The following is a 16,209-nucleotide window of genomic DNA, read 5'->3' on the forward strand; positions in this document are numbered from 1 at the left end:
GAGCTTTGAATTGAATTAATTTTAAATAATTAATTCACCGATACTGATTTTCCTGCAATATTTCAAAATCACTGGTATATATGTACATACCTATTGTCACTACTAATATGGTAATTTCAAATACATTATCTCTTACATGAGCATACTATTTTTCAGTGAGCACTTTGCTGATGAAACGTTAATTTACATTTACTCTTAAAAGTTTGCCTGAACACTGAGCACAATGATACTAACGGTTTAGCAGTTCTAATACCCTTAATCTGGCCCTATAATAAGGGAAGAATATGAGTTTCAGTCTAATACTGAATAAATATAGCAACAATGGAAAACGCTAGATTATTAGGAGTTTTGTAGTGGTTTACCCATTCTTCCCCGGAATTACAGAAGGATTTAGGCAGCAGCCATACTACATGTTTAAAGTAGATTTCAATAGATTTAAAGGGGGGGGGGGGAGAGAAATAACACATCAATGGTTAAAACTGTCTCAGATTAGCAAATGCCTATATTGTTTGTTAAACCAGTAAGAAGGAGTGGGGAACCTTTGATCCTTCACATATTCTGCACTACAACAGTACTTCTTAAATGATCAGATATGGAAGACTTGCGGCTTTTCTTCCACAATGTTGAGGGAGCGGCACCATAATTGTATGAATATAGCATCTGTTTGATTATTTAAACAATCTGTACTATCTCTACTAGTTGAACGTATCTTTTATCTACAATAATGTAAACTTGTGGTATCAATCATTGTTCAAACTACAGAAAATATATTCCACCTAAACATAAGGAAGAACTTCCTGACAGAGCTGTTTAACAGATTGATTCTCCTCTGGAATTGCCCAGGGCCAGCTAACACCTTCCAACAAAGTATTCTCCAGGCAGCAACCAGCTAGGCTTTGAAGCTGCAAGGCCATTAAATGCTAATCAAGTTGTCCAATTGCAACATTCACACTTGCCTCAAGCAGACAAGAGTTCTTTCTCCCACCCTGGACATTCCACAGATATATAAACCTCACTTGCCTAGTTTCCAACAGACCTCACAATCTCTGAGGATGCCTGCCATAGATGTGAGTAAAACGTCAGGAGAGAATGTCTCTGGGACATGGCTAAACAGCCTGGAAAACTTACAATCTATTTCCTGTTCCATGGAATCATGGGAACTGTAAGTTTGATGTGGTATCAGCATTATTTGGCAGAGGAGGCTAAAGATCTTGCAAAACGCCAGCCTCACTACTATATATGCAAAACAGCAGTTCTCCATTAGACTAGGAACCACAACTTTTTCTAGGTTGTTTCTTCCAATTCTATTGATATCTCAATATAGTTTGTGTTATGGTTATTTTAAAATTTGAATGGATTTTCACTGTCTTTTGGGACTACAAGTAGCTATATAAAATAATAAAATTCTACTCACATCTTGCATGTAAACTCTCTTGTGCCAATTTGTAACTTATCTGGCTCCTGACAAGAATGAACAAAATCTTTTATGCCCATGTTAGCGGACTTGAAGAAGGAAAAGGATCTGGTACTGAAGACAAAGCAGGTCTGACTACTAAGTGAAGCTGACATTTATTACATAAACAGAACAAGTACAAAATGTCAACACTGGTAGGAATAATTGCATTGCCTGTACTTTCTCTACTTTATTTTCGAATGTCATTATTTATAATCCCATTCACCCACAAACAATGTTCATACTTATTATATAAAATATAAGCCACCTTTGAAGATAAGCCTCATAATATGGGATTTAACCAAGTTGAAAGCCATAGTAATAGTAAATTTTACAATAAAAATTTAGATACAATAAAACAATGATGTAGCCATTAGATAGATAGATAGATAGATAGATAGATAGATAGATAGATAGATAGAGGCTGTATCACACAAGAAGGGTCTGACAAGTCTACCCTTGAGGATTATCCTGTAAAGGTCAGGCGGTTGCCATAAGTCATAGGTGACTTGAAGACACAAACTCAGTGGTCATTCATGCATGTTCCAGAAGCATTCTCTCCTAACATTTCACCCACATCTATGGCAGGCATCCTCAGATATTGGGAGGTCTGTTGGAAACTAGGCAAGTGAGGTTCATATATCTGTGGAATGTCCAGGGTGAGAGAAAGAACTCTTGTCTGCTTGAGGCAAGTGTGAATGTTGAAATTGGCTAGCTTGATGAGTACTGAATGCCCTTGCAGCTTCAAAGTCTGGCTGTTTCCTGCCTGGGGATTACTTAATTGGAAAGTGTTAGCTGGCCCTGATTGTTTCCTTTCTGGAATTCTCTTATTTTGAGAGTGTTGCTCTTTATTTACTGTCTTGATTTTAAAGTTGTTTTTTTTGTTACTGGTAGCCAGATTTTGTTCATTTTCATGATTTCCTCCTTTCGGTTGAAACTTTCCACATGCTTCTGGATTTCAATGGCTTCACTGAGTAGTCTGATATGGTGGTTGTTAGAGTGGCCCAGCATATCTGTGTTCTCAAATAATATTCTGTGTTCATAACAGCATAACTGTTGTTCATGATAAACAATACAAATATATTTTAAAAGTCAAGCATATTAAAGTCTCTTCATTCCTCATTAGTCTACTGCATATATTATTGTAACAGTTCAACGCTTTAAAAAAATAGTGACAGTGGAAATTCTATTATTTAATGTCATCTTGAAATCTTTAGTATATAAAATCACGTTCTTAAGAGTCTTGCCGGACAAAGATGAATTTCATGCTAACTAATATTTAAACTAGGCATTTAATATTTATATTACACCACGAATACATCTGATTCCCAGCTTGGGCTATTTAATTTAAATTTTATTCAGCCTTCTTTATCCATTTTCATCCCCAAAGCAAATGAAATACATGTTTCAGATTCCTTTATTTTAGTGCAAACAAGTAAAAAGCTACCATGTCAACAAAATCATGGTTATGTCACAAAAATATACCACGCTCTCAAAACAACCAGACCAGAGTTACAGCAAAACAATAACTGGAGGAATTACATCAACAGGAAGTACACTTGCATTAATGCACAGAAAACAGAGATACCTGAGAAGCAGTTCAGTTGCCTATGGGGTTCCTTAAAGGCACTGCATGCTTTTGAACACTCACAACTATATTTTACAACGTGTTTATATCTGTGCTTTCAAGTTGATGGTTGACCTATGGTGATCCCATGCATTTCATATGCAATTTTCTTAGGTAACAAATACTGGTTTTGCTTGTTCTTTCTTCTGAAATACAGGTTGAGTATGCCTTAATCAAAATGCTTGGGATCAGACATATTTTGGGTGTTGGGGAGATTTTGGAATACTTGTATTTGGAGATGAAACCCAAGTCTAAACATAAAACTATTGATGTTTTATTTATACCTTATACACATGAATGAAATGTCGCGAAAGCTTTTTAATCGTTGTGTGCATGAAACAAAATTTCCTACATTGATCCATCAGAAAGCTGTTTCAGCCACTCATGTTAACGATTTTGGAATATCTTGGAATTTGAAATTCCAGGTAAGGGATAATCAATCTGTATATTTTAGAGCAACAAGTATTTGTTGGCAATATCCCATCCAAGTGTTAAACAAAACACCCTGGTTATCTTCCAAAACTGGACTGGATCTATTGTTTTTGACTGGAAATAAATCTACAAGGCATTTGACTTTTACTCCTTTATAAATAGAATCATTTACCCTTCACAACTAATGCCCATTTATTCTTAACATCTGAATAGCTTCCAAATAAGAAAAATCAATAATACCTGTATAAGTTACATGGAAGTCTTCCTTCAAACTAAAATCAGCTACACTACTATACCTATGTTGATTTGGAAGAAAGCATGTTTCAAAATCATGCTTTTATAAAATACATACACCTCAACATGGCACAAAGATCAAAATACTGTGGCAATAGAATGCATATCCAAAACTTATGCTTCAAAGTTGACTGGTGAGTGTTCAGTTGCGTCTTGAATTCTGGCAGCTCATTTAGCTGTACGAGACTGATGAAAAGGTCCTCTTGGCTATCAGTTGGGTTCTGGAGGGTTGGAACTAGTAACACAGGAGAAATGGTATGTAGAGAAAATGCTACAACTGTCAGGGCAGTTTCCATTTTTCTTGCTGTTCTTTTCTCTAGGTCTCCCCATAACTCAACCCAGTAAATGTGAAAGAAGTTTTGGTTCCAACAGATTAAACTTTTCCCTGGTTCTCTGCTAGAATTTCTGTTTTGGCCACTCTCTTGTGTTATCTTCCCAGGGATCATGGAATTGTGCTTTTATTCACTAGCAGACCACCAAAGGTTTTCCTCTGGATAAAGTGTTCAGATTTTCCTAAACAAATAAAATCCAAGTGAGGTAGCATGCTTCCAAGAACCAGATTGTAAATCTGACCATCTTCAAAAGCCATATTCTGCATATTTATTCACAAAAGGCAAGGCCTTTTCTGTGATGTTACTACAACTCTGAAATGTTCTCTTGATGTGTAGCAGCTCACTTTACTGCTGTCAGTCTTAATGAAAAAAAATTTCCAGGTTGGCTCTTATTACACGTTGTAGTGCCTGCTGAAATATACGGCATGCTCCTTGCAATGGCTCACAATCATGTTATGTGTTATTCGGAATGAAAATGATGGCTTATTCTGCTCTATTATATACAAACAGTCCCTGAGTTACAAATATCTGACTTACGCACGACTCATAGCTGAGAAGTGGGGTGAGACAACAGGAAGTGAGTAAAATCTATCCCACCAGAAGGAAAATTCACTCCTGAAAGAGTGATCATGGGAAAAAGGTGCATCTACTAAGCTTTACCACCAATTCTTGTTTCCACAAAAAGCCATTTTTTTTTCTAAATCCAATTACCACAGAAATTGAAGTGAGGTGAAATCTTCTGATTAGGGGCACAGACAACAAAACAAACGCCACAGGGGTGCTAACTCTTCCCTGTACTATCCAAATCTTGAATAAGTGTATGTGTATGTGTCTCTGTGTGTGTATGTGTGTATCAGTGGTTCTCAACCTCTGGGTCCCCAAATGTTTTGGCTTTCAACTCCCAGAAATCCTAACAGCTGGTAAACTGGCTAAGATTTCTGGGAGTTGTAGGCCAAAACACCTGGTAGAGGACCACTGAAATATATGTATGGTTAGAGTTACACTTTAAAATTAACATGTTCCAACTTACATACAAATTCAACTTAAGAACAAACCTACAGAACCTATCTTGTTCGTAATTTGGCGACTGCCTGTATATGTATATTGCCAACTCAACCAACCTATCCCAAGGCCTCTATTATCTGTACAAAATGTTATAATCTGTTTCATCCTCTTTTTCTGATGGATTTAAACAGACATTTTAGAAGAGATGCCAAAGGTTAGCAAATGATCTGGGTTTAGAACAAGCATAATAATATGCACAAAAATCCAATTATTAAAAGTATGCATGAAAACTGAACCACTTAGAAAAGACCATCAGAGATGGCACAGGGTGGGGGGTGGGGGGGGTTGTGTGTGAAAATGTGCATTCTAATCATTCCCCTTATCTCTCATTTTGTTCCAGATTACCTATTAATGTCACACTGTCTCAAGTTAATGGCGATAAGTTTTATAACAGCGTTCTTTGTAACCAAATGGTTAGCCGACTGGTGAATTTTACAAATGAAATGTGCTTGTTCCGTTTAGGAAACTGAATCATTTCACACCAAATAGCTGGATGCACATGAATTGTTTCATTCTGCGATTGTGGCGTGGACCCTGATATTTTGTCATCAAGGCCGGGAACAGAAGCGTACAATCTTCCATTTACTCACAGTCCATTCATCTGCAAATAAAAGCATTGTTAGAAGAAATCTAGGGAGGTGGCAGTGGGATAATCTAATGCCACTTCCTGAGTTCTGCCAGCCAAGAATAAAGATGGGTAGGAAGGCTTTTCTTTTCTTATTCCCAGAGCTAAATTTTCTCCCTCCCACTGATGTCAATGACAGGCTTGTTAACTGGAACAGCTCCATGGCTTATATAACATTGGGTCCTTTTGGATGATGCATCAGAGGAATAAAAAGGGTTGCGATCATGTGGATATAAAAGTATCTCTTACATGCTCACGCAATATCATTTGGCATCTTACTATCAGTACATCAACTGCAAAACTTTCTTTAAGGATATATGGTGCATAAGTGATACACCATCGGGGACTTCTGTAACATCAAATGTCTGCTGTAAAACTGTAACCTGATGAGACTATTGTTAGGAACTCCCATTATTTTTAAGAAAGCATCCTCTCACTATAATGTGTTTAGCAGATTACAACCTCCACAATCCCTAGCCATTGGCCATGTTGGATTAAGCTAAAGGGAGTATAGTTCAAAACATCTGGAAGGCTGGCCTTTAGGACTGAAATCTAAGGCCTCTTCTACACTGCCCTATATCCCAGGATCTGATCACAGATTACCTGCTTTGAACTGGATTATATGAGTCTACACTACCAGATAATCTGGGATAAGAAGAGAATTTGGGCTCAGATCCTGGAATATAGGGCAATGTAGATCCAGTTTAACTCTCTTTTTTTTTTCATGTCAGGAGTGACATGAAAAACTGCAAGTCGTTTCTGGTGTGAGAGAACTGGCCATTTGCAAGGACGTTGCTCAGAGGATGCCCAGATGTTTGATGTTTTACCATCCTTGTGGGAGGCTTCCCTTATGTCTCCGCATGGGAAACTGGAGCTGACAGAGGGGGCTCAACCTGCTCTCCCTGGATTCGAACCACTGACGCACAAGGGTTTAACCCTTTACACCACCGGGGGCTCCACTCTCTCAAGTAAAAAAAATAATACTTTTTATGATTTTTCCAGTTCTTTTTGATGTTGATTTCCATGTATTTTCTTTAAAAATTAAACATGGGATGAGAATATTTTAAATAAATAATACCAGTTGCCACAAAGTTAGAGCCTGCACTCATATCAGGTTCTCTTCTCTAGCTGCCAAGAGACATTTACATATTAGATACAGGGTCAGTTCATCATGAATATCAGGTCACCAAACTCAGACTTGGCCCTGGATGCACATTCCTCAGAAGCTCATGCTTGTTTAGTTTAGTAATTGATTTAGACGCATCCCGGATTTATTAGAGATGGATCAAAACACACACAAGAGCTTCTAGAGCCATTTTGGTGGGACAGTATAATCCAAGATCAACTTCATTAGAATATCTTGTGGTTTCTAAATTATAAGCACATGGCATAATCTGGGTTTATAGAACGGTCTTTTTCTGGGATTGCTTTCCACCCATTTAATTAAGCTCATATTTAGAGCCTGTCGGGCATGCCTTCTCCCTGGAGACATAGCAACTAACCCGCCGTCTGCACTTTCTGTTCCTGCCATTGCAGGAAGCATCTGTAAGGGCTTGCATGCCCCAAAATTAGATGATTAAGTGATATAGGACAAGCCAAACCTATGCCTATAGGGTATGCAGACTGGGAATAAAACCAACAGTTTTCTCCAGTCCAAAGGGTCATGAGCCAGTTACGCACCAGAGCACATGCACAAACTACCCTCACAAAACTGCACAAAGAACCACAGCCTAAGGGCATACTTTCACAATAGGAAACACACAGTAAAAATATCCTTCCCCTTATTTGTTAGTCTAATTCCCAGAAAGGTCGGAAACTGCTGATGAAGAACATCTTAATGCTCTTGACTTTCAACTTACCAAACGTAATGCCCAGAGAACAATTGAGTACATTGCCGAAACCTAGGTCATTGGAAACCACTTGGAAAAGTACAAGGTGAGCTATTAGTTTCCAACCCGTTTAGAATGAACCACGGTTCAGGGTTGTGTAAGGAAACAGGTTTGACCTGGAGAGTCAAAAGGTCTTTATTTGCAAAAGAAAGTGATGGCAGACATTCCAAAGTGTGGTGAGAGGAGTTTCGACACACTTGATTATGCTGCAATGGATTTTTGCCCATCCCCGGAAAATTTCTTTAAATAAGTGAACAAACAAAGATTGCAACCACTGCATTCAGAATTTCTGTCATAACTCAAAGAATGATAGGGCTTATATTTAGATAACACACATACTATTAAGGCTGCCATTTGCTGGAAATGATTTGAAGGCACACAATAGCCTAGAAGCCCTTTCGTGAGATCTTTGTTTTGCAAATAAAGGCCTTCAGGGAAGTGGCTGTTAGTACAGTATTAGCCACTCAGTACTGAAGCAGAAACCACCCAAAGTCCATGTTGGCACTCTAAAGTCTTGACAGATTTAATACTTTGTTGTTATGTACAGAGTCCACTTCAATCACAGGTTCTCAGAGCCATAATGAACATGCTGTTTATTTACCTATATCCTAAGATTTGATTCTGCTGTAAAAACAGAGCCACTCAACCAGTGGGGAAACAGCACGCATCATATGCCCAGAAGCATTTTTTCCACATTTTCAAGAAAAAAGCAGAGATGGGAAGGTTTACAGAATATGCAATCCAATAAATAGAGAGACGGGGAACTATGGGCTCTTCCACACAGCCATATAACCCAGAATATCAAGGCAGAAAATCCCACATGATCTGAGTGCGGACTCAGATAATCCAATTCAAAGCAGATATTGTACAGTGCAGGTTGAATACCCCTTATCTAGAATTCTGAAATATAATCATAATATTAATACATTTTATTTCTTACCCACCTTCTCTCAGGATGGGATGTAACATAATTAAAACGCATAGATCAAAACATACAACTATAAGAGCACACATAATATTAAGGGCCCTTCCACACTGGCCCTTTATCCCAGGATGTGATCCCAGATTATCTGTTTATCCCAGTTTATCTTGCAGTGGGACTCATACATTCCCATCTAAAGCAGATAATCTGGGATCAAATCCTGGCATAAAGGGCAGTGTGGAAGGGTCCTAAGTCTTTGACACAAGATTAAACTCATTCATACTAATTTGAAATGCATCATTTAAAATTGGGTTGATGGTATACACAAACTCTACTTCATTGACAAAATCATGTAAAATATTGTGTTTAATTATAATGTCAGCTATGCGTGAAAATAAATGAATATCATGTTGACACTTGGGTCCCAGCTCTGTGATAGCCCATTATGTCTATACTAATATTCCAAAATCAAAATAATAATAACAGAAATAACTCAAAATACATCTTGTTCCAGGTATTTTGGACAAGAAGAGAAAGGGCCCTTCCATACAGCCATATAATCCAGAATATCAAGGTAGAATAACACACAATATCTTCATTGAACTGGAATATCTGAGTCCACACTACCATATATCCCAGTTCAAAGCAAATAATGTGGGATATTATTCACTTAGCTGTGTGGAAGGGACCAAATGCAACCTGTAGGAACTCAATTCTGGGAGGTGTAAAGAAGTAGCTGTCTAGTCCCATCCCAGGGCCATTCCACGCAGCCCTATAACCCAGAATATCAAGGCAGAAAATCCCACATTATTTGAGTGTGGACTCAGATAACCCAGTTCAAAGAAGATATTGTGGGATTTTCTGCCTTGATATTCTGGGTGATATAGCTGTGTGGAAGGGCCCCTAGTTTCCACACAAATAAGAAATCAGGGGGTGCATCTGCACTGTAGAATTAATGCAGTTTGACATCACTTGAACGGCCAGAGCTCATTGTTACAGAACAGGCATGAGCAAACTTCAGCCCTCCAGGTGTTTTAGACTCTTAACTCCCACAATTCCTAACAGTCTACTGGCTGTTAGGAATTGTGGGAGTTAAGAGTCCAAAACACCCGGAGGGCTGAAGTTTGCTCACACCTGTTATAGAACCATGGGAGTTGTGGTTTGACCATCTCTTTAGCCTCCTCTGCCGAAAGACCCTTCCACACAGCCATATAATCCAGAATATCAGGGCAGATAATATCTGTTTTGAACAGGGTTATCTGAGGCCCCTTCCACACAGCTGAATAAAATCCCACATTTTCTGCTTTAAAGTGGACTTTATTTATTTATCGTTTTTATATACCGCCTTTCTCAGCATAAAATATACAACATAAAATACAATTTAAAACATGTAGAAAATAATATAAAAACCATACAAAACCAATCAAAACATAAATCCTCAGCGTCTCTTTACTAAAATCATTTTCCAGTTCATGTCATCCAGTTGTTCCATAGAGCTATATTTGCCTGTTACACTGCATTTGCAAATGCTTGCTCAGGTTTTAACTAGCTTTTTTAACAGTGTGGACTTAGGGCCCTTCCACACAGTCCTATATCCCAGAATATCAAGACAGAAAATCCCACATTTTTCTGCTTTGAACTGAGATATATAATAATTATAATAACTTTATTTATACCCTGCCATCATCTCCCCAGGGGACTCGGGGCGGCTTACATGAGGCCAAGCCCAACAGTAAAGCAATGCAAATAAAACAACAAACAACGACAATAAAGTATAAAAATAAAATACAGGAAAGAATATAAATAAGCATCTCAAACAATGTGAAATCACAATAATTATATATATACATACACATACACACACTAGCCACCCCCTGCCATGTGTTGCTGTGGCCCAGTCTATGTATATGTGTTTTGTGTGTGCATATATTTGTGTATGTGTGTGTGTACGTAGTTTTGCATATGCACTGTAATGCATCTTTTTGTTTTTTGGCTTTTTAAGTCTCTTCCACTGAGGTTTTTCAGTGTTTTTATGAGTGATGGTCACTTGTTGTATTGTGTTCAAAATTTGGTGTCAATTCGTCCAGTGGTTTTTGACTTATGTTAATCCCACAAACTAACATTACATTTTTATTTATATAGATGATATATGGCAGTGTGGACACTAGATAACCCAATTCAAAGCAGATATCGTGGGATTTCCTGCCTTGATATTCTGGGTGTGTGGAAGAGCCCTGAGTCCACACTACCATATATTCCAGTTCAAAGCAGATAATGCGGGATTTTATACAGCGGTGTGGAAGGGGCCAAAGAGTTCTGGGGCCTCACCCAAACTATTCCAGAGCATGGAGCCATGGGAGTTCAAAGTGGTACTAAAACTGCATGAATAATAATAATAAAACTTTATTTATATACTGTTCTATCTCCCCGAGGGGGACTCAGGGTGGTTTCCAAGTAATAAGAGTAATAATAAAACTTTATTTATACCCCGCTACCATCTCCCCAAGGGACTCAGTGTGGCTTACAAGAGGCCGAGCCCACAATACATCAGTAGAAACAATAACAACAGTAATGCAAATCAATACATAACTCATAATAAAAATAAGCAGTAACATCACCAAAACATACAGAGTAAATAGCATGACATAAAATTAACAAAACAATATAAGCATAAAATTATCACAATCACACACACACATATATACATATACACACACACATATATATATGAATCCAACAGTGCAGATGCACCCCAGGCATGAGGCACTCTGAGGTCTGTTTTCCTCACCAGCCTTCTCTTTGGCAGGGAGGCCCTTGTCAAACTATAACTCCCATGATGCCACAGCCTTGAGCCATGGCACTTCAAGTGGTGTCAAAATTGCAGTGTAGATCCCACCTCAGGGATGAGGGAGGACTTGGTTGTTTCCCCCCCAAGGCGCCAGGTGAGCCTAGGCAGGTGTTTGCCTGCCTCCTTCCCTCCTTCCCTTCCCGCCATGTCTCTTTCTCTTCCATCCTGCCTCCCTCCCGCCATCTCTTCCTCGCCGACTGACCTGCTCCAGACGCCTCCCGCTCAGGCTGCCTTCCTTCCTTCCTCCAGCACCAGCACAGGCGTCGGGAGGGCTCCTCCTGCTCCTCCTCCTCCGCGGAGGGAGCGCACCCGCTTGCCGCCGCACCGGGGAAATAAATAAAAAGGGGGCCGGCTCCAGCACCGGCTCCGACCAGCCCTCCTTCTCCGGCGGAGGCTCCGCCCCGCCCCTCCGGCGCGTCGTAGCCGCCTCGGCCAATGGGAGCCCGGCTGGGAGACCCGCTGACTGGGCCAGGAAAGGCCGGGGGCAGGGCTTAGATGGAAATACAACAAATGGGAATCAAATCGGGGCGGAGGAGAGGGGAGAGAGCAGGCCTCCAGCTTGGCTCTGGGCCTCCCTTTGAGGCGGAGGGTGGCGCGCCTCCCCTCCTCTGTGACCTCGAATGGCCCTCGTCCCCAAGCTCCCTTTTAAAATTATTCCCAGGGCCCTTCCAGACAGGCCCTATATCCCTTTATTTTCTGTTTATCCCGGATTATATGACAGTGCGGACTCATATAATCCTGTTTGAAGAAGAAAACCTGCCATCAGATCCTGGGATATAGGGCCTATCTGGGAAGGATGTGTGGATCTGTATGTACACACACACGTGGAGGCCGTGACAGACTTTGTATTGCTAGGCTCAAAGATTACTGCAGATGCAGACTGTGGCCAGGAAATCAGAAGACGCTTACTTCTTGGGAGGAGAGCAATGTCCAGTCTCGATAAAATAGTAAAGAGTAGAGACATCAGACTGGCAACAAAGATCCGCATAGTCAAAGCCATGGTATTCCCTGTAGTAACCTACGGATGTGAGAGCTGGACCTTAGGGAAGGCTGAGCAAAGGAAGATTGATGCTTTTGAGCTGTGGTGTTGGAGGAAAGTGCTGAGAGTGCCTTGGACTGCGAGAAGATCCAACCAGTCCATCCTCCAGGAAATAAAGCACGACTGCTCACTGGAGGGAAGGATACTAGAGACAAAGTTGAAGTACTTTGGCCACATCATGAGGAGACAGCAAAGCCTGGAGAAGACAATTATGCTGGGGAAAGTGGAAGGCAAAAGGAAGAGGGGCCGGCCAAGGGCAAGATGGATGGATGGCATCCTTGAAGTGACTGGCTTGACCTTGAAGGAGCTGGGGGTGGTGACAGCCGACAGGGAGCTCTGGCGTGGGCTGGTCCATGAGGTCACGAAGAGTCGGAGACGACTGAATGAAGGAACAACAACAAAAACACAACAATAGTTCAGTCTAACTTCTCCAAAATCTTGGGACCAGGATTCCAGGCCCCTTCTACACTGCCATATAATCCAGATTGTCAAACTAGATAATCCCACATTGTCTTTGAATTGGATTATGGTTCCTTCCACACAGCTGAATAAAATCTGCTTTGAACTGGAATATATGGCAGTGTGGACTCAGATAGCCCAGATTTTGGAATGCCTACATTTGTATATAGGTACATAATGAGAAATCATGGAGATGGGACCCGGCTCTGAGCAATAAATGCATTTATGTTCTATATACTCCTCACACACACAGCCTGAAAGTAACTACATACAATAATTTTTGACTAATTCTATGTGTGTACAAAATTAGTGTTATATTGAACTATCAGACAGCAAACGTGACAATGTCTCAATCACCTGACAGTTTTAAATATTGGAGTATTTCAGGATTCTGGACAAAGGATGTTCAATGGGTCTATATATGTATGAGTGTGTGTTTTTGCTGTGTGTATATAGATGTGTGATACACACAAACATATACACAAACATGCATAGATACACGTACACACCATAGTAACCATCTTGTGAGTTTAATCTGAGCCAAGGATTGACTCTAATCCTAATTTGTTAATAAAGAAGAGTACCTGAGTCTGTGTGCAACAAATTCCCCTTACTACAGATCCACAGCTAAACTGAAGACAAAGAGCTTCAAGATGTGGGATCTCACAGGCCTCTTGACTCGCCCCCATCCCCAGTCTTTTATGTTGGTCCATAAGGGGGAAAATGTCATTAGTCAGCAAATGTCTTTATTAGGAATAATTGAAATGTCACGGTACAATGTTGAAGAACCGCAGATGTAATTTGAATTGGGAGTGTGCCATTACAAGCCATTTCCTTTTTGCAAATGTTTCTTATCTGTTTCCTAGAGCTAGCATGGTATAGAGGTTTGTGGGTTGGACACAGAGGGATCACGGTTCAAATCCCTGTTCAGTAACCCACTGGGGAACCTTGGGCAAGCCACACTCTCCCAGCTTCAGAGGAAGTCAAAGGCAAGCCGTCTTTGAACATATCATGCAACACCCCCCCCCCCCTCCAACAATCCTATGGTGGTGTTGCTTTAGGGTCAACATATATCAGAAACGATTTGAAGCACACCACAATTAAATCTATGTAGTATATTTTAAAACAGGGGTCCTCAAACTTTTTAAATAGAGGGTCAGGTTACAGTCCCTCAAACTGTTGGAGGCTCGGATTATAATTTGAAAACAACATGAATGAATTCCTATGCACACTGCACATATCTTATTTATAGTGCAAAAAACACTTAAAACAATACAATAATTAAAATGAAGAAAAAAATAACAAATATAAACTTATTAGTGTTTCAGTAGGAAGTGTGGGCCTGTTTTTGGCTGATGAGATAGGATTGTTGTTGATGTTGTGTACTTTCAAGTTGTTTCAGACTTAAGTTGACCCTGAGTGGGGGCCAGGTAAATGATCTTGGAGGGCTGTATTCAGCCCCTGGGCCTTAGTTTGAGGACCCCTGCTTTAAAATGTTACATTTCACGGCAGTGTACAATTTAAAAATGCATAGAAACCCTACAAAATAAAAACTTAAAAGAGCAGCTATACCAGGCATGGGCAAACTTCGGCCCTCCAGTTGTTTTGGACTTCAACTCCCACAATTCCTAACAACCTGGAGGGCCGAAGTTTGCCCATGCCTGAGCTATACAGAACACATTAATGCTCAACTGCAATTAATCCCCCAAAACGTTTCTGAAAGAAGAAGGTTTTAGTCACATCTGGAAAGATAATAGGGAGGAATCCAAACATTTGTCAAAGGCTTTCATGGCCGGAATCACTGGGTTGTTGTAGGTTTTTTCGGGCTATATGGCCATGTTCTAGACCTCACTACCTCTGAGGATGCTTGCCATAGATGCAGGTGAAACATCAGGAGAGAATGCTCTAGAACAGGGGTCCTCAAACTAAGGTCCGGGGGCCAGATACGGCCCTCCAAGGTCATTTACCCGGCCCTCACTCAGAGTCAACTTAAGTCTGAAACAATCTGAAAGCACACAACAACAACTACAATCCTATCTCATCACCCAAAAGCAGGCCCATACTTCCGATTAAAATACTAATAAGTTCATATTTGTTAAAATTGTTCTTTATTTAATTCTTGTATTGTTTTTAAGTGTTTTTTGCACTACAAATATGATATGTGCAGTGTGCAGAATTTATTCATGCTTTTTTTCAAATTATAATCCGGCCCTCCAAAAGTTTGAGGGACTGTGACCTGGCCCTCTGTTTAAAAAGTTTGAGGACCCCTGCTCTAGAACATGGCCATATAGCCCAAGAAAACCTACAACAACCCAATCCAAACATTATCTTGGAAGTGAAGTCCTCACAGATAAAGTTTGGCTTTCTAGTTGTTTGTTGGACTGCATGTCCCAACAGGGATAGCAAGCATAGCCAGTGGTGTAGAAGACTTGTAAATGGAATCCAGTAATGCTCGGAGGGCTACAAGATTCCTACCTGGCTTAGTAAAATATGTGTTCTCTGAAATATTTAGGACAAGTAAAAACAAGAAGAAACTTATCCAAATGCTTTGTATGCAAAGGATTAGCAGCTGGTAGAATTTTTTCAGTTAGTTAAACATGAGAATATTGAGACACGCCTTCCCATTTTTCAGATATTTCTGAATCATCAAAGGTTGCTTACTATTGAAGTCCTATGAATTATGCACAATGACTAGGGCCCCTTCCACACAGCTGAATAAACTCCGACATTATCTGCTTTGAACCAGAATCTATGGCAGTGTGGACTCAAATAACCCAGTTCAAAGCAGATATTGTGGGATTTTCTGCCTTGATATTTTGGGTTATATGGCTGTCTAGAAAAGCCCTAGATCTCTCCTCCACCAGAATATGTATGAAGCATATGAAAATGGGTGCATCTCTACTGTATAATTAATGCACTTGACACCAGTTGAACTGCCGTGGGACAATGCCTTGGAATCATGGCAGATGTAGTTTTACAAGGTCCTCAGTCTTCTCTGCCAAAGGATGTTGGTATTTTGCAAAACTACAACTCCCATTATGCCATAACATTGAGCCATGGCAGTTAAAGTGGTGCCAAACTGTATTAATTCAACAGTGTAGATGCACCCAGTGCCAGGTCACACCAGCTCAATCCAAGAGTAATGCCAGATCCAACAGTACACCCAAGCTACAAGCCTAATAAAGTTGTCAGTAGTGAAAGGGGTAGGACAAATATTGGCAAGG

The 16,209-nt window shown here is 40.1% G+C and overlaps 1 protein-coding gene across 2 annotated transcripts in view; it reads right to left on the bottom strand.

The window, feature by feature from the left end:
• The window catches only part of LRRC8B (leucine rich repeat containing 8 VRAC subunit B), a 345,263-nt gene that overhangs the window by 21,235 nt on the left and 307,819 nt on the right, over nt 1–16,209 (bottom strand). Inside the window, exon 1 of one of the 2 annotated variants that reach the window (XM_067467778.1) lies at nt 11,690–11,898. The exons of the other annotated variant lie outside the window; for it this stretch is intronic. The gene's annotated coding sequence lies outside the window, so the exon portion shown is untranslated. Of the gene's footprint in view, nt 1–11,689; nt 11,899–16,209 lie in introns of those variants that run through there. 2 annotated transcript variants of the gene reach the window in all.

The sequence above is a fragment of the Anolis sagrei genome, chromosome 4, assembly GCF_037176765.1.
Source record: "Anolis sagrei isolate rAnoSag1 chromosome 4, rAnoSag1.mat, whole genome shotgun sequence".
Classification (NCBI taxonomy): domain Eukaryota; kingdom Metazoa; phylum Chordata; class Lepidosauria; order Squamata; family Dactyloidae; genus Anolis; species Anolis sagrei.